At 40.6% G+C, this 27,176-nt stretch overlaps 1 long non-coding RNA gene across 2 annotated transcripts; it reads left to right on the top strand.

Moving 5' to 3' along the window:
• Nucleotides 1-7,950: 7,950 nt before the first annotated feature.
• On the top strand, nucleotides 7,951-25,864 carry LOC142829821 (uncharacterized). Of its 2 annotated transcripts, XR_012904638.1 has the most exons (4): nucleotides 7,951-8,295; nucleotides 10,703-10,795; nucleotides 21,189-21,313; nucleotides 22,115-25,864. It is a non-coding gene; the product is annotated as an uncharacterized LOC142829821 (long non-coding RNA). The 2 variants fall into 2 exon arrangements; XR_012904637.1 differs by lacking the exon at nucleotides 10,703-10,795 and having other exon boundaries at nucleotides 8,028-8,295.
• The last annotated feature ends 1,312 nt before the right edge of the window (nucleotides 25,865-27,176 follow it).

The following is a 27,176-nucleotide window of genomic DNA, read 5'->3' as shown; positions in this document are numbered from 1 at the left end:
CTACCAGACCATTTGTTGTTTTTTTCTGTAACAGACTAACTCGGCTCTCCCCTGAAGCTTCTGACTTAATTTTCATTGGAAGAAATGGGAAATGTCAACTATTTTGATTAAATGTGAAATTCATGAATTTCATGGCAGAAATGAAATCATTATTTGTTTACCACAGAGTATCATAAGACTCAGTGAAATTGTGAGTTGTAATTCTGTGAGAAAAGGACATCAAGATGACATGTTGAAACCTGAAAAGTTGTAAATTAAGGTTATATTCAACTTATTTTGGGTCCCTCTTGTGCTTATGTCTAGACTGGCATGATTTTGCGGAAATACTTTTAACTGAAAAGTTTTTCCGTTAAAAGTATTTCTGCAAAAGCACATCTGGATTGGCACGGATGCTTTTGCACAAAAAGTGCTTTTGCACAAAAACATCCATGGCCAGTCTAGACGCAATTTTGCGCAAGAAAGGCCTGATCGCCATTTTAGCCATCGGGGCTTTTTTGCGCAAAACAGTTCTTCTCTGTCTACCCTGGCCCTCTTGCGCAAGTATTCTTGCGGAAGAGGGATTTTTCCTGAGCGGGAGCGTGAAAGTATTTGCGCAAGAAGCACTGATTTTGTACATTACAAAGTCAGTGCTTTTGCACAAATTCAAACAGCCAGTGTAGACAGCTGGCAAGTTTTTGAGCAAAATCGGCTGCTTTTGCGCAAAATCGTGCCTGTCTAGACGCACCCATGTGTCTTTGGGATATCCATAGGTATACTCATTTCTTCATCTCCCAGCCTGTTGTGTACAGTTTCATCTGGTGAGTGTTTCCTAAAGCTAGAGTGATAGCATAATGGTAGTTTTGGTAGATTCCATTTTAAGTCTTCTGGTGGTCTCTGTGGGTGTCTTTTGGAGGACCCCATCCAGTAATAAACTCATTGTCTGTCTTGCCAGTTAAAAGCAGGTGAAATTTTTCAACTGGATATCTCTGTTGGGATAGATAGAAGCTTAAGAAATTGAAACAAATAATGAGGGGTAATTTAGTGAAAGATGCTGATTTCTTATGGTTGGAATTTTTTTAGCCATCTTTTACTTGGTTTATTTAGAATACCGTGTACAGTTTTGGAAAAGCATTTTATTAATTCAACATTTATTATAAAACACAGTTGAGCTTCAGATTTTTGGGGGTTTTTTTTTTGTAATGTACGTATAGCAATGCTACATCGAGTTGATTGAACTTAAGCATAAGCCTCCATTAAGGCATTAACCACTCTTGTCAAACCAGCCCTAAGCTACACTTACCTTTTTATGCAGCCCATGATCTGATGGAAGTCCTATCCCAACATGGTGTTTTTCATCCAAAACAACATCACAATAGCTTTTCTAGTGAGAGAAAGGGAGATAAAAGTGTATTAAGAACAAGCTTGCGCGACAGAAACAGAGTTTGCTTTTAGCATCTATTTAAAACAGCTGGAGCACCTGCCTGAGAGTACATGTCTGTCAGCTAGTTAGGCCCTGATTCAGTAAAAGGCACCTATTTAGGAAAATACTTAAATACATGGTTAGTTTTATGCTCCTGATTTTTTTCTTCTATGGAGGTGATTTTAAGGTGTGCTTAAATGTTTTCCTGAGTTCTAAATTTACAGCATTGCCCAATACAGGATTACAACTCCTCCCACCCATTGAACCATGAATTGCAAAGCATGATCCCAAGGAACTAAAATGATGCAGATTCGAGGCTAGAATGTTGGTGAGGGGGCATATTACCTTGCTCAATCATTTAAGAGAGTGAAAACTAAATACTGAGTCTTTCCTTCAGAAACTATTTTCCAAATTAGTGTCAGAATATTCTGAGATGCTCTGCTTTACTTTTCTTTAGGCTTCAGCTTCTCCTAAGAATGTTAATTTTTTCATTCACATGTGAATGAAAGGCCAGTTGAGTCAACAATACTGTCCTGTTACACCTGATGTTAGTGGTTTGACTGTAGTAATTATTCACTTCCAAGATGAAGAAAAAAATCAATAATAATAGCTTTTCAGGTCTATAAAACCATTGAAAGGTTGTAAGTTCAAGTTACAGGATGAATCATTACCAAACGGGAAATGGCCTCAAAATGTTAATTTGTTAATTGAAATTATTGGAATGATAGCAAAATCATGCTATTAACTAATTACAGGGAAATTAAGCAGTCAAAAGCTGTGGCAGTTGAGTTTGGTTTGGATAAATACAATTTATCCAAATCTTATCTGAGCTTCTTCATTCAATAGCACTGGATAAGAAAACCCATTTGTGAGATCACCAGTACTTTCTCTTTGCTTTATCAAATTTCCCATCCACAACCACCCAATGCAGAAGACAGTAAAACACTAAATAGAGAACAAAATAAAAGTATTTAAAAAACCCATGTAATGGTTTTAAATGCCACTGAAGTTCTGTTTCAGTTTCTCTTTATCCATATCTCTTTGCACAGGCAAACTATTAATAGTCTTTGATCAGCTTAATGCCAGGAGAAACTCAAAAGTTACAGATTGGTTAAATATCCAGAAGTTCAGATGTTTGTACAGTGCTTATCCAAATATACTGGAATTGCCTCCTGGAGAAAAGGGACTGACAAAGCTAAAGGGCAGACTGTGTCTGGTTCCAAGATGGGGGAGAAGAGGAAAGATCCAGCGTCTCTGATTATACATCTTGCACAAAGGCTAATTATAATAACATCCCAGAACTTAGGGATTTCAACCCCATGACTGCTTCTGTATTGCACATATACCTGAGGGTAGAGGGCAAAGTGATACTGTAACCTCACATCTCACACGACACCAGGAAGGCAGGCTACAAATTAGCTATATATTCCCCCTAAAAGGTACATTGATTATGAGAGACAAGATGGGTGAGGTAATATCTTTTACTCGCACAACTTCAGTAGGCAAGAGAAACAAAAAAATGTGAAAGTCCAATAAAAGATCTCTCAATCACCTTGTCTGTTTAATATTCTGGGGTCAGCACAGATGCAATTACACAACCACACAGGCCTTCTGAGGCATAATTCCCCAAGCTCTACCTTGGATGGTGATGAACTGCTTTGTTCCCAGCACAACTAGCACCTTAATGATACAATCTGACTACAGAGAACCTTTGTGAATCCTTCGTACCTGCTAAACACAGCCACAGTCAAGTTTAGATTCTGTACGCTTCATACTGAGTCTTAGCAGAACACAATACCATTTGCAAGTCAGCAACAAACCTCCCTCCCATCTCCATACACAGGCATACTGCAGACAACTACTGTTATCCTACACTAATATACTGCTTACTGTTAGGGTGGAGTATCCCTTCTGTGCAGCTAAGGCCATAAATACCAATATATAATGAAACGGCTATACCAATCCAGGTGAAATAAAACTTCCCCATGATCTTCAGTCTGCCAATAGAGATGCTCATTTTTGCTTCTATCCCTTTGCTACAATAGAAAGCTGCGAGTTGGAAACAGTGGCAGGTCTGACTTGCCTACACTGTGAAATGGATGTTAGCAATGAGAGCAGCTGAACCAGTGCCCGCACAGTTAGGAGTAAACCTCATTTTGCACTGATTCAGAACCCAGGAGACTCTTGTAGCAGCTGTGTCTACACCAGCATGTTTGGTCACTCTCAGCTAGTAATAGTAATTGCTAATGAAGCACAGAGAAGTGTCACCTAACCTTGTTCAGGACAGGGATAAGCAACACAAATGGTAAAAACTCTTGAGTGTTGCTGCTGCTGCTGAATTGCTATTCTGACTTCCTGGTAAAGATGAAGCCTTTTCTTAAGTGGTGTTGATAAGAGTTTGGCCATGTCAGTAATTCCACTTCAAACATGGCTTGTATGAAACAACAGATAACAAACATACTGGTATAGACAAGAATTATTAAAGGTAAGAAACTACTTTTTTCTGATTTTCTTACAGACCGTGTTGTATTTTGAAAATATCTTGCATCCTATTTTATTTGATCCCTTTCAGCATCTGTTAATACAAATTCAATTTGCAGGAATGCTTTCTTTCATTTCCCCTCTTCTTTTCATCTCTCTCTCTCTTTGGATTATTTTATTTCAAACTTAGCCTTCTCATCTGCAGCCTCTCTCTTTTCTTTGTTAACTTGACTGCTTTCTGCCTGTGTTCTTTTTCCTGACCCCAAAACTCTGACTCTCATTTCTCCCTCCACCCCATTGCAACCAATGATTTCTGTTTCTTCTTTTTGAGATGAAGATAAAGTTTCCTCCCTTTAGACTCTTGTAGACCCACGATTTAAGTAAATGGCTTTAAAATAAAATAAACTTTAGAAGCTTAATCAGATTTCATTGTGATAACATGGTGTTTCTTCACAATGCCATATACCAAACAGTTCCTTTCTTTTGCAAAATGAAAACCTTTTTATTGCAATTTTATCAGAGTATTCTTAAAATCATAAAGAACAAGAATCTTCTAAAACGTACACTTTCATGTTGCAGCTTAGCAATAGTGGGAAAACTGTAACCGTGGGTCTCCTAAGTATCTTCTAAAGCCAATAGCAAGGCCAATTACATGATTTTGTTTGTGTGTTTACGAGAGACATAGAATACTGTACTATGTTCAAAAACACACTATGGTTCATGTATACAGTCTTGCACTAAGTCACAGTGAATATTCAATTTTCTAGTTGTAACAGGAAAAAAATTTCTGGTTGTTGTACTGGAGACATTCAAGAGGTCATTGTTCTTAGAAGTACAGGGCAGAAAGATAAGTAAATAAACTAAATACAAATACAGTAGTAGCTAAAACTGATGGTACTCCCCACATATAGTGGTATTAGTATAATTAGATCTACTAATTTTGTACAATTAAAGTATTATAATTGCTTTAAAGACCATGTCTAACTGGACAGTGTTACTGCATTAACGGAAATCAAAAATAGAGGCAAGCTTTCAGAAAACTAATTATACTTGAAATACTCAGTGCATATTTTCCTAGTGGCATTTAAGTCACCATCTCATTTAATTATTTTTTTTTAAAAACATTTCTATTATGAAGAATTCCCACCAGGAATCCCTATTTCTGCCTGCTTTGTTCTGTAGTTCCTATTATTCAAGATAATTCTGGTAATAGAAAATCATCATTCATTCAAAATAAAATCTTTGTTTTTATTCTTCTCCTCTCAATTAGAGCTAAGAAATGCAATCAAATATCCTGTGCAAGAAAGGGGAAGACAATACATAAAAGCTAAAAGCAGTTTATATTTGTGTACTGAAATTATGGAACCATTTGCAAATTTTGTGCTTCATTGCTCAACATATGCTGATGCAGAGAAAATGGGTTCTCTCAGACATTAACCCAGTAATAGGTTCTGGAGAAACTTGCCTAATAAATCAGTTGAGAAAGATAAAACCATTGTATACTGGAAAGAAACCAAAGAGGTGTGAAACTATATTGGGCACATCAGGGACTTATGTAGTGGCAATTTATTCTGCTTGACCCAAAAGGAAATAGTGATTGAAGAAAATTAGGCTAGGGAATTACTTCGTGCACTTCCACAATACATCAGACCCTAACCAATAATTAGGCCACTAGCAAAAAGTTAAGAGCCACACCAGCCCTGACAGCTACAGCATGATTCCATATTCAGTCTTTTTATCTGTTAAATTAAATTCCAACAATAAGCTCTAGATTTTCTAATGGTACTATTGTTACATAGTCTCATTGGTGGATTCCACATCCAGGTGAGCTGTACAATTCAAACAAATAAAATGTGTGACAAACACTTGTGTGAGAACCTGTGTACTTTACACAGCAAGTGGTCCCTAAACTTCCAGAGGCTTCTATTCAGCGCGTAGATAAATAAGCACATGCATAAGTCTTTGCAGTCAGAATGATAGACTAAACTCTATGGCACAGATAATATGGGTTGTCTCTTTCTGTTAATCACAGTTTTCACTGGTTATCACCATTAACTGCTGGAATGTGGTACTACCTAGAGGATTTAACCAGATTATCCCATAGTGATGGGCCCTAGATAGATACAAGAGTTCTGGTCTCAAAAGTAATCTAACCTGCAAAGCTAGATGCAGTTTCATCACTTATCAATATTTTTAGAATTTCAAATCAATTTTGGAAGTGTTTTTACTCATTTAAGTGAAAGGTAGTGTTCATATATTTCTAAAAAAAAAGCACTTTGCGGGGATATAAGCAATGTAACACTTTACAACTGTTGAAAAAGCAGCAAAATTCCAAAACTCTGCCTTGTAACAAATTCACATGAATCTTTTAGTTTCACCTGAAAATGTTTTCAATGAAAAATCTGGCATGGACACAGGTGAACTGGTTTGAATGAAACAACTCAAACATAACTGAAGGGTTGAAGTGAACCTTGAAATAAAGTCCAAAAAAGTTAGCCTAACTGATTTAGCTTCAACAGAAAAGAACACAATACATGTCTTCAAACAACAGAGCTTGTCAGCTCAGGATGGAAGTTTGCAAAGAGTAACAAAGATTTGGTGTCAAGGGTAATGCATTACATGATTCTCTGCTGGAAGCATAGACCTGAGAGTATTAGGTAACTAAGTTTTTATATATATGTAGCAGTTGCTTATAATGGGTTTATTGACAATGATTCTTTTGATAGCCTAATTCCAAGGAGGGGCAGGGAAGCTATTGTATATTAGACAGGCAACATCTACCTCTATGAAATAAAAATTTTTTTCAGGAGATCGAACATCTTTCTCCCCCAGACCATATTGATTACAAGTGTAAGTAGAAACACTGTTTATTTTGCCAATTTAATAACCCGTTTACTACTTCTTTCTGGATGCAACTAAAGGCTGAAATACACAGAAGTTACAAGGAAAGGCATCTCTTCTACTATTTCTTGCCCAAATCAAATTAAAAAGAAAGCTGACAGGCTCACCAGTTTTTAGACTTTTTAAAATAGATCTGTAGGCGCAATTCATCCTAGCAGTTTGTATAAGGGACCTAATAGGGGCGTTCTGTCCAAATAAGGAATAAAGCTAGTTGAATAATGAGGGAAAAACAGTATTCACAAAAATCCATTTGAATTTTTGAATGGCTGCTTATCTCATTCATGTTTTGATCCCCTTTTGTTTGCTATTTATCATCAGTTGCATGGATTAGTTTTTGTTTTCATGGAAGTTTCAAAAATGGATATGTTTGCATTCAAAGAAGATCAGTGCCCTGGTTCATGTGCGATTGATTATTCAGTCATCTAAATCAGGAAAGAGACACAAAACTATAACTTTCTTGACCTGTAATTTACCACAAATATATAGTTAAAGTTTTCAAAATGAACTCAAGTTTTGTCAGATTAAACATCAATACAAAGTAAAACAAAAACAATATAATCTATTAAAGAGTCACCTCTATGCAGCAACTCAGTAGCTCACACATACGTACATCCCAGTAGTTCCCAAACTGTGGTTTGCAAACCCACAATGGTTTGTGAAATCTAACAGTGGATCCTCAGACAAAATTCCATAACAGTGGAAGTATTTGAGTGCCAACCCAGAACCAAGGTCATTGTAAATGCAGTGGCAGTGCTGTCCCTCAGTTACTCCTAGCCAGAGATAAGACTTCCTGGCAAAACACATGCCTGAAGGAAAGAAGTGCTTGATAATGCAGTGAAAATGGTGAATTTCATAAAATCACAAGCAAAAAATTCCACAATATTTCATCTAGTTTGTGAAGAATTGGGTAATTTTCTGTTGACGTACCAAAGTTTGATGGCTCTAACAGAGCAAAATCCTTATATGCTTGTTTGAGGTTTTCTTTCAACATCCACTCTTTTCAACTTGCCAGCTGTATGGAAAATCATGTCAGGCTCCTGGGCCAACATTATTTCGCATATATTTTCTTCAGGATTAATGACCAAATTTTAACTCATCAAAACCTCAAAGTAACGGTTTTCAACATGCAAGGGGAAACCATGATAAAGAAGCTGAAGTTCTGGGAAATGTGTTTGGAAAGCAACCAAATTGAATGTTTCATACTCTTTATCACCTCCTGGTAGATCATTAACTTTGGTTGGATCAGTGAACTAAAACAAATATAACCAAATACCTGAAGAGACTTTGCACCATGTTGAGGGAATATTTTTCAGATATGTCATGCAATAATGATTAGATTCACAGCACCTTTGATGATACCACTTTCTTAAAGCAGATATCAAATACTGAAAAAAAGTGAAATTGATCAAGATCTCTTCTGACCACAAATTGAAAAGGAATTTCAAAGAAGTCTCTCACTGATCAACATTTGGCTTAGTTTAGAACTAAGAACTATCCCCTGCTGGCAGAAAAAGGTACCACCTTTTTACCATTTTTAACAACATACTTATGAGAGAAAGCATTTTCCTCATATGCACATCTGAAAAACAAATACAGAAACAGATTCAATGTTGAACCAGACATGGGACTTAGTCTTTCTCCAGTGGTTCCCAACTTCCAAGAGCTGTGCAGACCATAGCAAGCACATTCATCACAGTGAGGAGATTTAAATATCAATAGTCCTTAAAGAGAAATGGAAAGGGAAGTGGCTATTTGTAATATTAAATAAGCTTCTGGATTTTTTAAATAATTATTATGAAGAATAAGTATAAACTTTCTTGTAGGTGTGTGTTTGCCTGGATTGCTCAAGGTCCGAATGTGTAAGTTAGGAGGAACTTTTATATAAACTGACTTATTAAATACCTTCATGCTGCTTCGTATCTGATATTCCTTGATGAAACATATAGAACTCTTGTCCTATAACAGGCTTATTCACAGTGAAATGAACTAGAAAAGTAAAATCTTGGAAGAGTGTTGCCTCTCTCAAATTAATAATGTAATGATAAATAATAATGTAATAATAATGTTTGTGTAATAACCATATCATAAAATATTTTATATTTTCAGATAACTGATTTTATAATTTATGCTCAAGCAAGTGAGAAAATTCTGGAAATATTCATTTTTAGAATGGGGTTTATGAGATTTGGCATTTTTGTAAATGTGGTTCATGGATTCTTAGAGTTTGGGTACTGCTGATACAGTTTACTCTAAAGTTTGCATCATATATATAGTAGCCCAGTGTAAGAGAGTCTTGTACCACCGAAATGCTGGCTGTTCCATCTGGGGGGCGCTGTTGCCTGAAATGCTGGCTGTTCCCTCTGGGCAGCCTGTGCTGCATAGAGAGTGCGGTGTCCAAGCGGCCGCTTGCGCCGCTTCCTCCCCCGCAGCAGCCTGGCCGAGTGGTGCAGAAGTCAGCTGAGCACCACGGTGGGAGGCGAAGGGGGGTGGGGCGGTGATGTGCGACATGACAGCAGCTCCAGGCCTCGCCCCCTGGCCATGAACATCATCGCCCCGCCCCCCTTCGCCTCCCGCCATGGCATTTGGCTGACTTCTGCGCTGCTCAGCCAGGCCGCCGCGTGGGAGCAAGCAGCACAAGCAACCGTTTGGCCTCCGTGCCCTACATGTAGCATGGGGAGTGCGGAGCCCAAACAGCCATTTGGGCTCCACGGTCCCCCGAGTGAGAGGCAGGAGGCAGAGGAGAGCTGAGAGAGAGAGACGGAATGAGAGACTGGAGGCTCAGGAGAAAAGACCAATGTGGAGGAGAGACTTGAAAATCCTGTCTTATGATGGGCTAATTGGCTAGTCAGATAGATAGATAGATAGATAGATAGATAGATAGATAGATAGATAGATAGATAGATAGATAGATAGATAGTAGCCCAATGCCTGAGAGTCTGTAACGCTGAAATGCTGGCTGTTCCTTCTGGGGGGCGCTGTTGCCTGAAACGCTGGCTGTTCCCTCTGGGGGGGGCGCTGTTGCTGAAATGCCGGCTGTTCCCTCTGCTGCATGGGGAGTGCGGGGCCCAAACGGCTGCTTGCTCCGCTTCCTCCCCTGCGGCGGCCTGACTGAGCAATGCAGAAGTCAGCCGAGCGCCACAGCAGGAGGGGAAGGGGGGCGAGACGGTGACATGTGGCGTGACAGAGGCTCCAGGCCCCATCCCCTGTTTTGAATGTCACCGCCCCGCCCCCCTTCACCTCCCACCGTGGTGCTTGGCTGCTTTCTGCGCTGCTCAGCCGGGCTGCCATGTGGGAGCAAGTGGCGCAAGCGACCGTTTGGGCTCTGCGCTCCCCATGCAGGACGGGGAGTGCAGAGCCCAAATGTCTGTTTGGGCTCTGCGGTCCCCCAAGTGAGAGGCAGGAGAAGAGAGAGAGAAAGAGAGAGGCAGGAGGTGGAGGAGAGCTGAGAGAGATGGGGGTAGGCAGTAGGAGGAGGAGAGAGAAAAAGAAAGACTGAGCGAGAGACGGGAGGCTCAGGAGAGACCTGAAAATCCAGTCTTATGACTAGCTAATTGGCTAGTATTAACATAACAGCACACACAACTTCTTATGGGATAAACAGATCTTTTGGGGGAACTTTGAAGGAGACCCTCAAATCTCAGTTGTCCTGTTTACATTTCCAGATGAGTCAATTTGCAGCCTACTAAGAGTTTCCCCCTGAAGTTTATGTCTTGTTACACAATAATCATTCATGTCCATAAAGTTTAAAAATGAACTTGGAGAATCTTTATGGGGTCTTTTGTAAGTGCTTTGATTTGAAGAGCACAATGTTCCTTAAAATAATACATTCATAAGTGTGGGCAGGTGTTAAAGCCTGTTCCCAACACAACTTGAAGAGTGTTCATGTCTTGGTGCCATCTCTATTAATTTTCATTTCTGTAGTGTGCCCTGTCCACAGTCTCAAGATGGATGTTATTTTTCGAGATGCTTTGATACCAAGCAAAAGATCTTTTATCTTTGTATCATCTACTTCAGGTAACATTTTCCTTGATAAAGCATTAGTATCTTTGACCACTGTCATTACTCTCTCCATTACAGCACTGAATGAATATACCACAGCTGCAGGATCTGTCTGATGAACAATCGATGTACAAATGAATTTGTTTGCCTTGTGACTGATACTGTTCAGTGGTGTTTGCTGCAAATTTCCTTAGTGTAGCTAAGTACGTGTATTCATTTGAGCAAGGTTCCAAAAGGGAGAGGCATTGATGAACAATCCAGATGGAGTAATTACTGGGCATATAAGCATCCTTACGCTTCTAAACGTCTATCGTCGTCAAATGTTTCCATGTACTGTCGACACAGCATCAAAATGAGGATGGACAAATGCATGGAACTACGTGACAGTTCACAACTTTTATTAAATATAGGGAAGAGGCACTACCATCATCACACTCTCCTGAGCCAGAAATTTTATTTTTTTGGAGTACTAGGTTACAAGGTTCCCTACAATACCACTCAAAATGCCTGACAGGACTTTAAAAGAGAGCTGAATCCAGTAGTTAGGCTCAGCACCTGTCATCCTTTCCTCTAAAAGGAGGACACAGGGTGAGGACCTTGGTCTCACCCTACTGCTTGAGCCCAAGGTCTAACAGCTAGACTACAGGTCTTCTACTGTGGGAACCACTCATTTTATTCCTGTAATTACACTGGAAACCAGTTACTGGGGCCAACAGTGAATAGCATGAAACCTCCCCATCAGGGTTTCCTCTCATTTCCACATGTGTGCAGAATGAATTTTGTTATATGCACCGATAGGGAGGTGATGTGTGGCAGGGTGGGGCTGAGGGTTTCAGAGTGTGGGAGAGGGTTCAGGGCTAGGGCAGAATATTGTGATACAGGGGGAAGGTCTGGCTGGGGATGTGGGCTCTGAGGTGGGGCTGGGATGAGAGTTTGGGGCGTAGACTTCCCTGAAGCTGCAGCAGGGAGAGAAGATACGCTCAGCCCTCTCTTCACACAGCAGCACATGGGCTGGGAGCGGGGGAAGGGAGAAGCACCTATCCCCCTACCATGGCAGCTCCAGAGCTGGAATTGGGGCTGGGTCAGAAATTCCTCTACTTAGCTGCAGCAAATCCAGGGCTAGGGTAGAGGCACCTCTGCCTCGCAGTGGCAGCTCTGGGACAGCTGTAGAGGCACTTTTCCCAGATGGTGGCAGCTTTGGGGCTAGGGAAGAGGCCTCGCTCTCTGCTGTAATGCTGAGCATCCCTACAGGCCTTGATGGACTGTTGCATGGCAACTTACCTACTTACCCAGTCACACCTCCTTGATTCACATCACAGCACTTAGTCCATGCTTGACATACCCATGTGTCAGCACCTCCATCTGACAGATATTTGCTATCATCCCTGAAGACTACTAACTAATTGTAATGGACATCCCTATGCTATATCACTGATTCCCCTTTCTCCAGGAATATGTTGGCCACCTCATTTTCTTTCTTTTCAGCCTTGTCCACCTGCGCTGTACCTGCTTTCAGCCCTTGACTGTCACTGAGTGCAGAATTAGCATAAGCTGTTCTTCAGCCTTGAAGCCCAGCTAAGCTCCAGCTGCCATCCTGACTGCTCGTGAGCCCAATGCACTACCAGTGCCCACAAATCCAAACAGTGCACATATTCAGGGTAGCTTCTGAAACAAACACACACACTGGGTTAACGACATTTTGCCATCATCTGCCGTCTTTCCTTTGGTGTGGATGTAAGTCTTGTAACACTTGGCTTTCCAGCATCCTAAGGCCTGCACCTGGCACAGGCTTCCACAGCTGTTGATGTCACTGCCTCTAACCTGGAAGAACAAGGACCAAATTTACCTGGGTCAAGACTGCAGCAAGCACAAGTTCTCTCCCCTCCCCTCCCCCACGCAGTACTAAGCTGAATTGAACCCTTGTCAGGAAGCAGCCATCACCATATGTGAACAGCAGGCCTGAGCCTCAGGGGTAAGGGCAGGTGGTCGACATGCCTATATTCCTCCTTTGCCCTGTTCATTAATACACCCAGTGGAGACATGTGCAATTCTAGCATTGGCACTTCCAAGAGCATCTCTACCTTTTCTATATTCTGAAAGCCTGCAGTGGACTTCAAATTCTCTGCCTATATTTGGCACCTCATGCCCTCATATTTGATTTAAAAACAGGCCAAATATCCATACCATAAATATGTTGCGTCTTTTTGCTGTGATAGTTCAATGACAAATTCTATACCCCGCGCCTTAATTGAAGAAAGAGCCTTTTCCATGGTTACTGCCACTCCCTGTGACATCTCCTGAAGCACTGGGTCTTAGAAGACCCCTTTTCTAAAACTCTGTTGGAACCATCTTTGGCTTCCAGAAAAAGAAATAGCACTATCATGACCCACACATATCTTTGCAGCAGTGTTTGGCCTACTTTGGCAACAAAAGTGTTTCCCATCATTATGCAAATTACACAATACCTTTTATATCTGTATTTTGAAAAGCAAATTTAGACATTGGCAATCTGCTGCCTGAGAATGCCAGCTGGGCAAGGCAATAAAGAGACATACCTCCAGTCAAAGTTCCTGGTCTATTTTTATCCCAGAATAAATCAGTCGCTTCTCCTGTACTCTGACTAAATTCTCTTTCATATCTTAACCCGGCTATCCCACTAGATTCAGCATAAATCCTCACTATTAAGTCGTCATACCCGAGGAACAAAATATAACTCTTGGAGCTCCTCTTTAAATTATACTCAAATGCAAAAGGCTTCAAATGAAGAGTTTGAGCTCTTGGGGTTTGTCATCTTTTTCTTTTATGCAATTTGATCCCATTTCTACTGCTTTTCCTTTAACAGTGGGGTAAATGCACCCACATATTCCTTTACTAACCTTTTCCTTTGTATCTTTAGGCAATGAGAACACACAAAACTTTAGGACTGATATCTACTGTGTCTCCTGCTCATGTTTTGTAAGGAATGATGCTGCCTGGCAAAGGGAGGGAAGCTCCTAAATTTCTCCATTTATTCTACTGTTTAATCACTCAAGAAGTTTTTTCCTGATGTCTATCCTAAACTGCCCTTGCTGCGATTTAAGCCCATTGGTTGTCGTCTTATCAAAATTAAAGGAGAATATTTTTTTCTCCTTCCTCCTTATAACAACCTTTTTTTTACTTGAGAACTATTATCGTGTCTCCTCTCAGTCTTTTCTTCTCCAGACTAAAGCAGCCTGTGTTTTTCAATCTTCCTACATAGGTCAAATTTTCTAGCTCTTTCATCAGCGTTGTTGTTCTTTTGTACACTTTCTTCAATTTCTCTATATCTTGCCTGAAATGTGGTTCCCAGAAATGGACCAAGTACTCCCGGATGAGGCATAATCAGTGCACAGTAGAGCAAAATTTACTTCTCATGTTTTGTTCACAATACTCCTACGAATATATCCCAGAAGATATTTGTATTTTTAGCAATAGTGTTCATTCACATTAGCTTGTGGTCCACTGTTGTTCCCCAGTTTCTTTTCTGCAGTACTGCTTCCTAGGCAGTCATTTCCCATTTGTAAGTACACAAGTGATTGTTGCTGGTAAGAGGAGTACTTGGCATTTGTCCTTATTGAATTTCATCCTGTTGACTTCAACCAGTTTCTCCAGTTTTTCCAGATTATTTTGAATTTTAATCTTTTCCCCCAAAATACTCTTCCAGCTTGGTATTGTCCACAAACTATATAAGTGCACTCTCTCAGCCATTATCTAAATCACCAATGAAGATAATGAACAGAACAGAACTAGAATGGATCCCTGTGGAACCCTCCTTGATATGTAATTCCATCTAGAAATGGTTTTCCAACCAGGCCTGCACCCACTAGGTTGGATTTCCCTAGTTTGTTTATGAGAAGGTCATGTAAGACAGAATAAAAAACCTTACTAAATTCAAGATATACCACACCTATCACTTCCATCTAGCTGCATGACTTGTTAGTCTGTCAAAGAAAGCTATTAATTTGGTTTGACAGGAATGGTTCTTGAAAAAAAAAAAAAAAAAAAACCTATGCCTACTGTTATTTATGACATTATATTCTAGGTGTTTGCAAATTTATTGCTAGATTATTTGCTCCAATATCTTTCCATGTACTACAGTTAAGATAACTGCTTTGCAATACCCCAGGTTGTTCTTATTTCCCCTTTTATAGATGGGCACTATATTTTCCATTTTTCCTCCCATCTTCCATGACTTTTCAAAGACAATCAACAAAATGGGGATTGTTTGCATTTGCAAAAAGATTATACTTTATTCTTCACTTCATGTTCTCTACAGTCATCTTCTATGTCTGTTTCCCACTGAACAATTGCCATCTTTCATCAAGAAGTTACTGAATTTTAATTGCAGTTTGTAACTCATGTGTATCAGTTGCTTTATCAGTTAACAAGTTATTTCTACATGAGGAATGAAGTTGTTTTGGCGAGGAATGGGGGAACAAATACTGTACTTACTTGACGTTTGATAAGAAACTCTGTTAATACTTTCTGGTCAAATCAAAAGGCTGCAAAGGTTAGTGTTGTAACTGTATTGGCAACTTACCTCTATTCTTCATATTTTAACAGCCGTGATTCTGTAGTTCTCAATATAGTGATACATTGCCCATAGGGTATATAAAATGCTTCCTCACTGACATGAAAACACATTTCTACAAAAGTTATGTTATATTGTGACGTGTTTCGTTTCAGTCAAGAGTGTGTTGCATTTCTTACGAGAGAACAGGAAAGAGCACCGTGGCACTCGCTGCAGGATACACATGCTATCCTGTCAGTTAGGAGAGTACAGAGCTCTAAGGAGAATTCAGAGCTCTCTATACCACTGAGAATGCAAAGAGCCTCTTCTGCTGTTGAGCTTAGTCTGTAGGTCTGTCCCTTGTTTATGTGTGGCATTCCTTCTTTCAAGGGGGACAGGTAAGGATAATGCCATGGGCACATGGTAGATACACATCTGGAAATAATTTTATAAAAGTGAAATACCTTTAGGAACTGAACAATACTGCATGTCACTGAGCTGTAACAGCTAATTATCAGCAATGACACAAACTGTACTCAAATGGTCAGCTCTCCTATAATGCTGCTTTACACATTGCCTCTGTTAGATGTCTGCTTGTCAATGACTTAAAAGCTGATGGATGCCTCCATTCATCAGTCACCTGAAAGGAATATTCCTTTGGAAGGAAAGGATTAGTCTGGGGTTTTGAAAACACAATACTCATGGGGGGTGAGGAGAACAATTGTGCTTCTCTGTAGGAAAAAATAGCTCACATGGAAACTGACTTCTGGTTCACTTTCTGGTGAAAACAGATAAAAGATTCCATGTTTTGGTGCAGATGTTCCTTCCCATTTTCCCAACAATACTTAAAATTCCTCACTCCATCAGTCTTTGTTTGCATATTTTTTCTGGCCTGGGGAAGGATTGCTTTCCCTCCCCTACTTTATTCATGGTAAGCATCAGTGAAAGATGATTTTGAAGCATCCAAAAGGAAATATGTAAAACACTATTTTTAAATGTCAGCCAATCATAACAAAAACAACATATCCCTAGACTAAGATGACACTTTTTTAAAAAAAATATTCCCTTTCAAGTAAAAGGAGTGAAAATTGCTTTTCTTCAAAGTCCCTGTGCGCAAAAAAAAAAAAAAAAAAAAAAAAGACAATAATTTGACCTCAGTGGTAGACTGGTAGCAAAAATCAGTGGGCAACTCTGCTGAATAAAATAATTCTCTCTCACCACTGCTGTCTCCAACTCCAACAAGCAGTGGCATTATCCTGCAGCAGCATCCTTTGCTATAACCACATCCCTTTTCAAGCTTGCCCTTTTGCTGCTTTACAATATATATTTTAAATAATTCAAAACATTCTGTAGCCTTCTACGCTCCTTAAAAAAATCAATTGCTACCCTTTCAAAGACAGTTCACTTCATTAAAAGGATTAAGCATCTGACATGCTGGTCAATACAATGAAGACCTCTTAAATGTACAGTTGTGAGGGGCAGAGTCCCTGCATTTCTTTCACAGGTTATTGTATTAAGTGTGTTTCAAGGAGTGATATATATTTAATGAAAAATACCAAAATTCCTATTGCCAGCTACCAGAAAAATTAATTCCATCTTACAAGTTGTGTTACAGCATTGGTTAGCATGCATTTTGCTTATGTAACTTAAGCAAATGTAACTCTCGATTTGCCAAAGCCCAAATGTAGGGCCCAATGTCTGATAAAGACTCAAAATTGGGAGGAGGAACATATGCACACGCAAATTAAAATGTTGTTGGGTTCTTCTTTTAGCGTACACAATTAACTTTCAATTAATGCAGGGTTCTGCATTTCTGACCTACATAATTTTGACATGAAACATGAGAAGATTAGGGGACTAAATCAGGCAACATCCTTGGAAATAAACATTTGATATATAGAAATATAGTCTCAGTATAAAGTCTCTCTTCAAAAACAACAAGGTCTAAAGTTCATTGATGTGCCACAGCTGCTGACCCTATTCTCCCCACCCCATAGACTTTTTATTGTAGTTAGAGGATGAAGGGGAAATATCTAATTTCACTCTTCTTCCCCGTTCCAGGTTAGCAGAGTCAAAGACAAAAAACACACCATGAAAGTAATCTGAAATGAAACAATACCTCTGTCTTTGTATTTGAAACCGCAATGAAAACCCCGGCCTTCATAACAATAAAAAAGGGAAACGGGGAATTAACGATTTGTGGGACAGAAAGCTTATTCAAACAATGTGATTTAATGCTCAGTATCTTTAGAACTGACAAAAAAAATTGCTTCAGTCGGACCCAAATAAAAACATATTATCAAAGTAGAAACACAGAAGTTGGCCTCAGACCTAATTAATAGTAAATTAAACTTGAACAAATTGTTAAAATAGCATTTGCATCCTATAAGAGAAATTCTATAGGGAGCAGAGCAGGGTTCTTCATTACTATGAGGGGAGGGGCCATTTAACTACTTTGAATGCTAGCTTGTATGTGGTGTACATTTGATACGTTTCTGCTAAAACTACCTCAAATGCAGAACATGTGAAGACACTACGCCTGTGTAAAGCCCAGCTACCACTATTTTTGTGGTGACCTTGAGGCTTTTTTTCGCCGCCTCCGTGAATATTTCCAAACCACCAATGAACATCAATCTGACCTACCAGATCTCCCCTATCAACACCAAAGGAAAAATAATTCTATTTGGACTCCCCCTGACGGTCGGAATTACAATCTGGATTTCTATATACAAAGCTTCTGCAACAATGCACAGACTGACATTATTCACAAATGACAACAAGCAACACACAATCTCAGCCGCGCAGAACACTATGCCATCCAGAGTCTCAAAAACAACCTGGACATTATAATCAAACCAGCTGACAAAGGAGATTCTGTGTTCATTATGAATAAGGCCGACTAGAACCAAGAGGCAACCAGACAACTCTCCAACACCACATTTTACAAACCTTTCTCCTCTGATCCCACCTTGGAATACCAAAAGAAACTACACTGTCTCCTTAAAAGCCTCCCTACAGCTACTCAGGAACAAATCCACACAGAAACACCTTCTGAACCCTGACCAGGATTGTTCTATCTGCTTCCCAAAATCCATAAACCTGGACACCCCAGATGTCCCATCATCTCAGGTATCGGCACGCTTACTACTGGTTTATCCAATTATGTAGACTCTCTTCTCAAACCCTATGCTACCAACACCCCCAGCTATCTCCAAGATACTACTGACTTCATAAGGAAACTACAAAACATCGATAACCTCCCCGATAACACCATCCTTGCCACCATGGATGTGGAAGCTCTTTACACCAACATCCCACATGAAAGCGGATTACAAGCAATTAGAAACAATATCCCAGAGGACACCACTGCCAGTCTGACAGCAGACCTATATAACTTTGTCCTCACCCACAATTATTTCCAGTTTGAGAACAACTTATACCTCCAGATCAGTGGCAAAGCCATGGGTACACGCATGGCCCCACAGTACACTGACATCTTTATGGCTGACTTAGAACGACGTTTCCTCAGCTCCTGCCCCCTTTTATCCCTTCTCTACTTATGCTACATCAATGACATCTTTATGATCTGGACTCATGGCCAAGAAACACTGGAGACATTCCACAGAGATTTTAACAACCTACACCCCACCATCATTCTCAGCCTGGACATTCTACATGAGAGATCCATTTCCTCGACACCACAGTACAAATCACCAATGGAAAATTAGACACCACTCTCTACAGAAAACCCACAGACTCCTACAGTTACCTACATGCCTCCAGCTCCCATCCAGAACACACCATACGATCCATCGTCTATAGCCAAGCCCTTCGATTCAACCGCATCTGCTCTAATCCCACTGACAGAGACTAGAAACTTCAGGATCTCTACCAAGCATTTATAAACCTCAACTACCCACCCGGAGAAATAAAAAAAAACAAATTGAAAGAGCCAGACGAATACCCAGAAACCATCTACTTCAAGACAGACCCAAGAAAACCAACAATAGAACACCACTTGTCATCACCTACAGCCCCCAACTTAAACCTGTCCAACACATTATCAATAAACTACAACCTAAACTAGAACAGGATACTAAACTCCGAGAGGCTGTGAGAAAGAGACCAATAGTCTACTATAGACAACTACCTAACCTCAAGATGATTCTTACCAACAACCACAGGACATACCACACTAATACCAACCCTGGAACCTTCCCTTGCAACAAACCCCATTGCCAGCTTTGTCCACATATTCACTCTGCTGATACCATTATTGGACCCAACCAATTGAGTTATAAGATCAAGAACACATATTCCTGCTCATCCAGAAATATAATTTATGCTATCATGTGCCGAAAGTGTCCGTATGCTATGTACATTGGACAAATGTCTCGGACACTTCGCCAAAGAATCAATGCCCACAAAACAGATATTAGACAGGATCACAAACTAAAAACAGTTTCTTGCCATTTCAACCAGAAAGGGCATTGTCTCAATGACTTGATTACCTGCAGCCTGCTTCAAAGACCTTTTAACACCAGACTTGAAAGAGAATCCTCTGAACTGTCATTCATGCTTAAATTCAACACTTTACGCCTAGGTCTAAACAAAGACATTAATTATTTTACCCATTACAAAGATAGCTGTAGTAAATTGAGGGTCAGTAACATGGAGTCAGCAGGCCTAAACAGAGGCCTTTAACATGAAAACAGCAACAGGCCTGCAATCTAGTGAGCAAGACTTTGGTTCAGTAACAGGAGCCAAGAAAGAGGCCCTATTGATAACTGTCTGATTGTGTAAGTTAGGTCGAGCATGGAAGGACACAGGGAGGCACTGGGTACAGACTGTAAGCCAAAGGGGAGTAATGGAACATCTTAATAAGAAATGTCTTGGTACAAAAACTCCCTAAAAACTAATGTACATACTGACCTAGGTTCAGGACTGGGTCGAAATTGACAGCATGAAGGATAGTAAGTAAGCCCCCATTCCGTAAGGTGAGGGGTGGTAACTAGGCAACAGAGGGTGGTAACCTGGTACGTAAAGAAATGATGTAAGTTGTTTGTACCTGTCTATAAAAGGACACTGCAGAGGGTGCTCTCCGGCCGACCTGGGGGGGGGGGGGGGGGGCGCACTAGGCACCTGAACAGCAGGTGTCATTGACTAAACTTACAGAATGCACAGTAGCTTAACTTTGACTAAGTGCTGTTAATATCTGATATATGGCAATAGGCCTGCCTGGTGTTGGTACCTTGTCAACGCGGGCCATAGTGCCCAGTGGTGTAACATTGTACTGATCTCTGTTACCAACTGGTAGAGCTTCGCATTTGACAATAAACCTGCTCGATTGATTTCAAACCTTGCCTGCATCTGTCGTTTCCAGGGCCTTTCAGAGATCTCTTGTGTTGACCCAAGTGCACGGGGTCTAACACTCTAGATAAAGGGAGTACCGATTGTTACTCACGCAGCCAAAAGTTTAACAACGGAGTAGAGGTCCTGTCAGGAGCTCGCCAGGACAACCCTGACCAGACGACACTGACACTGACAGTCCAGACCACCGAAGGTACCGAGGTACGAAAACACCGAGGTACGACAATAGCTTCCTCAATTATCACCTCTAATATCATTAGCTCACAGACATTTACCTCCCCCCCTCATTCCCCTTCTGTTCTGAAATTTGATTTGTCCTTTTCATATGTGTTCATTTTTTTTATTGTATCCTTTGGTATATATGGTTGTGCCAATTTTCTTCCACTATTTGATCTGAGGAAGTGGGTCTGGCCCACGAAAGCTCATCACCTAATACAGTAAACCATCTTGTTAGTCTTTAAAGTGCTACATAGTCCTATTTTTGATGGGCTGCATGTTTTTCTTCCACAGAAAAAAGAAACACAAAGGGATTCTTTACATTAAAATATATCCAAGAAAGCTGGAGAGAAATTTGTGATGCGACCATGACTCCTTCATTTGTGACTGAAGGAGCAGGAGCCAGGACAATAAATAAGGTACCAATTCTTTCCCTCAACAATGCTATAGTGCACATATGTATTGCTAAAGTCCAAGACAAGATTAAATTACAGTAAGTAGAGAAATTAACAGAAAGAAACAACTGAGCCTAGAAGGGAAAGCAACAGATTGACTACTTAACCTGTAACAAAAGAGTGGAATTTTCTTATGGCATCTCACCTTTCCACTGTAAGTTACTCTTTTCCAAAGTATGCCTCAACTACAGCCAAAGTTTGGCCTCTGGCATAACACTAGGGGGCTAGAGCGTTATATTTCCAAATCTCTGAGGGATATAATGAGTGGAAATAGAATACAAATGCATGCAAGCAGAGAGCTCCCCAGAGTTATATGTGCGTAACACTTAGGCATGCCCACACTCTCATACTGAAATCCCTGTAAATGGATAAAAGAGTGGGATGAGTGACAGTTGCAATTGCACATTGTAATTTTCAGGGGGAAATAACAGCAGATTCTAATGCAGCTGGGCAAATGTAAACTAATCAAAGTATTGTCTATGTAGGGAAGACTCGGTGGAACAGAGAAGCATACTGTTCTAACCCCAGAAATACCCCCAATTTATGGGAAGGTACTTAGGGAGAAGTGGTTTTCCTATGCATCCAATATGCATGTATAATCATTTGTTTAACACAGGGGTCTTAAACTCCCGGCCTATTGGCCATCCCCAGCCAGAGCAGTTGTATAATCTGGGGTGTGGGTGGAGAGCTACCTGTTCCTCAAACCGCATTCCTTCCTATCACTGTCCCTGCCTTCTCTCCTCCATGACACCCTCATCTGCCAAGGACACAGCTCCAAGGATTACAGCTCCAAGGACACAGCTCCAAGGAGGGCCCGACCACTGCTGCTGCACCATGCACAGACAGCCCGCCAGGACTCCTGGGCCAGATTGTGCAACTGCTCCAGTGGAGCATGGCCCACAGGCTGGGAGTGTGAGACGGTTGGTCTGGTGCCCACGTAATGAATGGTCTACAGCATCTATCTGGTAGCGAATGGGTGCAATTTTAGAACTCCTAAGCATGCAAAATTGTAATACACCATGAAGACAGACAAAATTCATTCTATACAAATTGAAGTCTCTGGTGGAACTATGTGCACAATCTTTTTCAATGAATGCAAATTGAGAACTGTGCCTAATACATCAGCAATACACAAAATAATTAAGTAGTGATCATCATTCTCTTCTCAGTTTTCCTTTCCTAGTTTGCTTCCAGTATTGCTCAGAATTCCTTCAAATGATTCCATCTTTTCATTCCCCCCGCTCTCCCCCTCCCATCAACTGGTATCAAGTCTCTGTCATTAGTCTTCTCCTCCAGGCTCACATACTGTTGGTGACTCTCCCAAGATGAACTCCAGGAAGGAAATGCAAAAGATTAAAGTTAGGAGTTAAACTATACCTTGGGTCAAATAATGAAAAGCCCCCAGAGAACTACTTGTGGGGTTAAAGTATTTCAAGGCACCTTATGGAGGTGAATGCAATAGAAAATGGCATGTGTTCAGATGAATAGATGTGGAGCAAGGGATTTGCAGATTCTGCCAGTGTATTAGAAGTAAATTATAAACTGATTAATTCCAGAGGTTCTTGTTTCTTTCAAACTTTAAAAACTTAAATGTAAAGAAGTTTTAGCATTAGTCTAATATTAAAAATGTCGCTCTCAGAGGTATGTTTCTGATACTCAGTGTACTAATTAAAAAATCATTTTCCATTAATACTCTCCAAATTTCTCTTAAAAGTCATGATTTTGAAAATGGTTCTGAGAGTAACTCATTCACTAGAACATCCATGGATAGTGAGTAAATAAGGAATGTACACTAGAAAAGCCAATACAATTTGAAATTCAAATGAATATTTGTGGAAAATACAATGCTGAAAATGTAACGCTGAATTTGTCCACTTTTATTAAAAAGCCAGGTAATTCTAAGATTGCTCTGACAATGATGCATATGAGATACTTTTCCTATTCTGTTTTATGTATAAGCCATTTGATATATTATGTTCTTAGTATTGCCATAGAATATACAGGATGTTCATCATGTTCAAGTTAGGGCTGCTTGGACAACGTCAACTTTAATGAAAGTTTCTTCATTTATAGGCTTGATTTTACAACCAAAACAGTTTAATTTTAAGAGTAGTCAATTCTGAATCACCATAGATATTTGTAGAGTTGCTATCAATTGTTTAAATATGTCCTTGTATTAAAGTAGCAAGAGTCATTGAGATGAGAACCTGATTTTGCTAGATACAAATATATAACAAGAGACAGCCCCTACTTATTAAAGTTTTTTCAGCCTAGAGGGACAAGTTCACCAAATGTAGATGAAAGGAAATATTAATGAACCCATTGTGCAGATGGGATATTGAAGCCCCTACATTTGGGACTAGATTTTCAAAGAGCTGAAGGCCAGTTATATGAGGGCCCAGCATCTGCAAATACCTAACTATCCAGAAATTCCTACTATAAAAGTATGGCCCAATTTTCTGATGATTTTATAATCCAATGAGATTGATAAATCTGTCAATTTATTCTGATGCCTAATTAGGAGTCATAAACCTTTGAAAACTTTGCCAAAACTTTGAGTGCTCTCCAGTTCTAATATTTTTCACCCAGGAAGTCCCTAGCGAACCTGGGAATTAAACTTAGATGTCATGGTCATGAGTTGCAGTCCATGTCTAATTTTGAAAATAATCCACTTAATCAATTGTGAATTATTAATTTTAATATTTTGGAAAAACTGAAGGGTGAAGAAAATCATTGAAGCACAAACTAGTGTTGCTGGATGTGTTGTCCATAAATAGGAGAGCAAAAAAAATAAAAATTAAAAGAAAAGTTCAGCATTTTCTTAATCTATGAATCACATTTCTCATTTGGATTCAATTTGCTTTCATAAGGATGGAAGAGGAAAGTAATATTTCTTGTTTGTTGGCTCCCCCTCTCCTCCTGCAAAGAAATGTGTTAAATGGCAAGGAAATATAGAACACACTGGAGAGTTTGGACACCTCTAATTCATCACCTTGGTGTACACTAAATCTATTCCACAAACAGGTTTATTTCTTTTATCAAACACGATTTCACTTAATAAATGGCCTGGATATAAAATGGTGAGTGTGTAGTGAGTGATGCTGCTGAAGGTATGACTCTCAGTGATGAAAAACCAAGCAAAGCAGCATTTTACAAGTAAGTGCTTTGTAGAGACTTTTTTAAACATATACTTTACTTTAAAATTTGAAAGTGAAAGTAGTGTTACCAAAGAGATGGACTTACAGCAGTTTTATAACCCAAGCATGTTGTAAAATCTACTCTGTATAGCTCTATATAGCCAGCTCCCCCTCCCCCACCTCCAAACAACCAATTCGTGTTTTAAAAATGTCTTATCTAATCATGGCAAACCCTACCTCAAGGGTGTCAAAAATACAGCTGGTGGATTAGACCCAGCCAACATGATCTATTTATATTGCCCATGTGACGTATTAATGATAAAAGATATAGAAAACATAGCTTATGAGGTAAGGTTTAAAATACTATGTATGTTTGATATTGATACGAAAAGATTGCAGGGGGACCTGATAACAGTCTTCAAATATATTAAAGGCATTATTAGGAGGATTGTGATAAATTGTTTTCCATGTGCATTGAAGTATGATTAGAATAAGACAAATGTAATGCCCATCTTAAAAAAATGGAAGGAGAATCTGGAGAATTACAGAGTGGTCAGCCTCACCTCATCCCTGGAAAAATCATGGATCAAGGTCTGCATTTTTACACACTTGGAGGAGGAACTGGCTGCTCTAACCGGTGCTGAGTGATCAGTGTAATACAGACTAGTTCAAGCATGACTCAAAGCCTCCTGTATTGCTGCTCCTCCTGAGCTGTGTAAGGACTGGGCTTTATGTTCTTTGATGGAAGCTTCCTACCCTCTCCCAAACCAGGGCATCTTTCTCTTTCATAACAATGATGGGAGCAATAGAATAGACAAAGCTCCCATGGACACTGTGGGTGTTAACAGTATACTGGCTAACACTGATCAGAGCAGGTCTAAGTGAGAAGACTCCTCTAACCACAGGAGTCTTGTTAATACCTGACCTATCAAGGATGGAGCTGTGCCAGCATTAGCAACTATGTTAATTTTTTGCTAACCCCTCTATTTCTACAGAAGGTCACAATGCAAATTTGTTCTATGAAGAATGGAAAAATTCACACAGTATTTGAGACATCTGTAATGCCTTTAATTCAAGATCTCAAAAGAGCTTTGCAAAACTAATTGAATTAAGCCTTACAACATCCCTGTAGGGAAGGTAAGGGATATACAGAGATCATTTCACCCACCACCCACACAGAACAGCTGTTAAGTAGTGAATAGCAACACTGCTTACCTACAACATTGCAACAAAAAAGCAGTTTAAGGCAAAAAGCAGTGAGTGTAAAACTCAATGAAATTAACTGAACTGCAGTTTTTCCAGGTACCAAAGCGATCACTAGAGCTGGTTAGAAAATAAAAGACTACAGGCCATCCCCGGGTTACTACAAGATAGGGACTGTAGGTTTGTTCTTAAGTTGAATCTGTATGTAAGTCGGAACTGGCGTCAAGATTCAGCCGCTGCTGAAACTGACCGCCAGTTCTGAATTACACACAGATTCAACTTAAGAACCCCAAGTCCCCAAGTCAGCTGCTGCTGAAACTGATCAGCAGCTGATTCCAGGAAACCCGGGGCAGAGCAACTGTGTCTTGGGTTTCCTGTAGTCAGCGCTGGTCAGTTTCAGCAGCGACTGACTTGGGGATGCCTGGGACAGAGTAGCTGGGTTGCTCCAGTAGCGCTGCTCCAGTAGCGCTGCTCCTCGGCGCTACTGGACCAACCCAGCAGCACCCCAGATTCTCTGCCCCAGGTGTCCTGATTCAGCCGCTGCTGAAACTGACCAGCAGCGGCTGAATCAGGACACCTGGGACAGAGCAGTTGGGGTGCTGCCGGGTTGGTCCAGTAGTGCCCAGAGCGGTGCTGCGGGACCAACCGGCAGCGCCCCAGCTGCTCTGCCCCAGGGTCCACAACAAAAGCCTGGTCTGCTGGGGGGGGGGGCACACTAGCTGCGCCCCCCCCCCCCCCAGCAGACCAGGGACACAGGGAGCAAAGCCGCAGCGGCGGAGTGCCGCGCCTCTGAGGCTTTGCTCTGGCGCGGGACCCGCCGCCGCTGCGGCTTTGCTCCCGGTGCCCCTGGTCTGCTGGAGACTCAGGAGCAGCTTTTCTCGCCCCGGAGGTCGAGGTGGTGGACTGCTGCCTGCAAGCTCCGGGGCGAGAAAGCCCCGTTCGTAAGTGCGGATCCAACATAAGTCGGATCTGCGTAAGTCGGGGACTGCCTGTATACACAAAAATATTTGAGAATTATTCTCTTTTTGTTTTTCCATCCCACCATTCTTGCTATGGAAACTATTACTGGTGCTCTTCCAAAAGGTGTCATGGGATCTTTCATGACCTCAGGTGGCCAGGATCCACAGTACTCACTACAACCCTGCGTGGCCATTGGTCAGTAATGAGACAGACTCAACATTAAAAATCAACTGTTACCTCTCCAAAGATAACATAACATTTTCTTCCAAAACTTCCATTCAAATTCCAACGTTGATCACTCAGAATACTGTGTTCCCTCAGTGCCTATTCATACTGTTGAGTTCTGAGGAGGCTCAGAACCCCACAGGATTGGGCTTTTCGTCTGTGCAATTTGTCAGGAACAAAACAAAAGCTAAGCCTAAATGCAAGCCGCATTCAACATCATTGCTGTGGAGCTGTCAACCATCTAGACAGCATTTTATTCCTCCTCTCACACGTGCACACGAGATGCATCCCTGAAAATTGTT

The sequence above is a fragment of the Pelodiscus sinensis genome, chromosome 6, assembly GCF_049634645.1.
Source record: "Pelodiscus sinensis isolate JC-2024 chromosome 6, ASM4963464v1, whole genome shotgun sequence".
NCBI classification, from domain to species: Eukaryota; Metazoa; Chordata; order Testudines; family Trionychidae; genus Pelodiscus; species Pelodiscus sinensis.
This window is presented reverse-complemented; position numbering and strand designations above follow the sequence as displayed.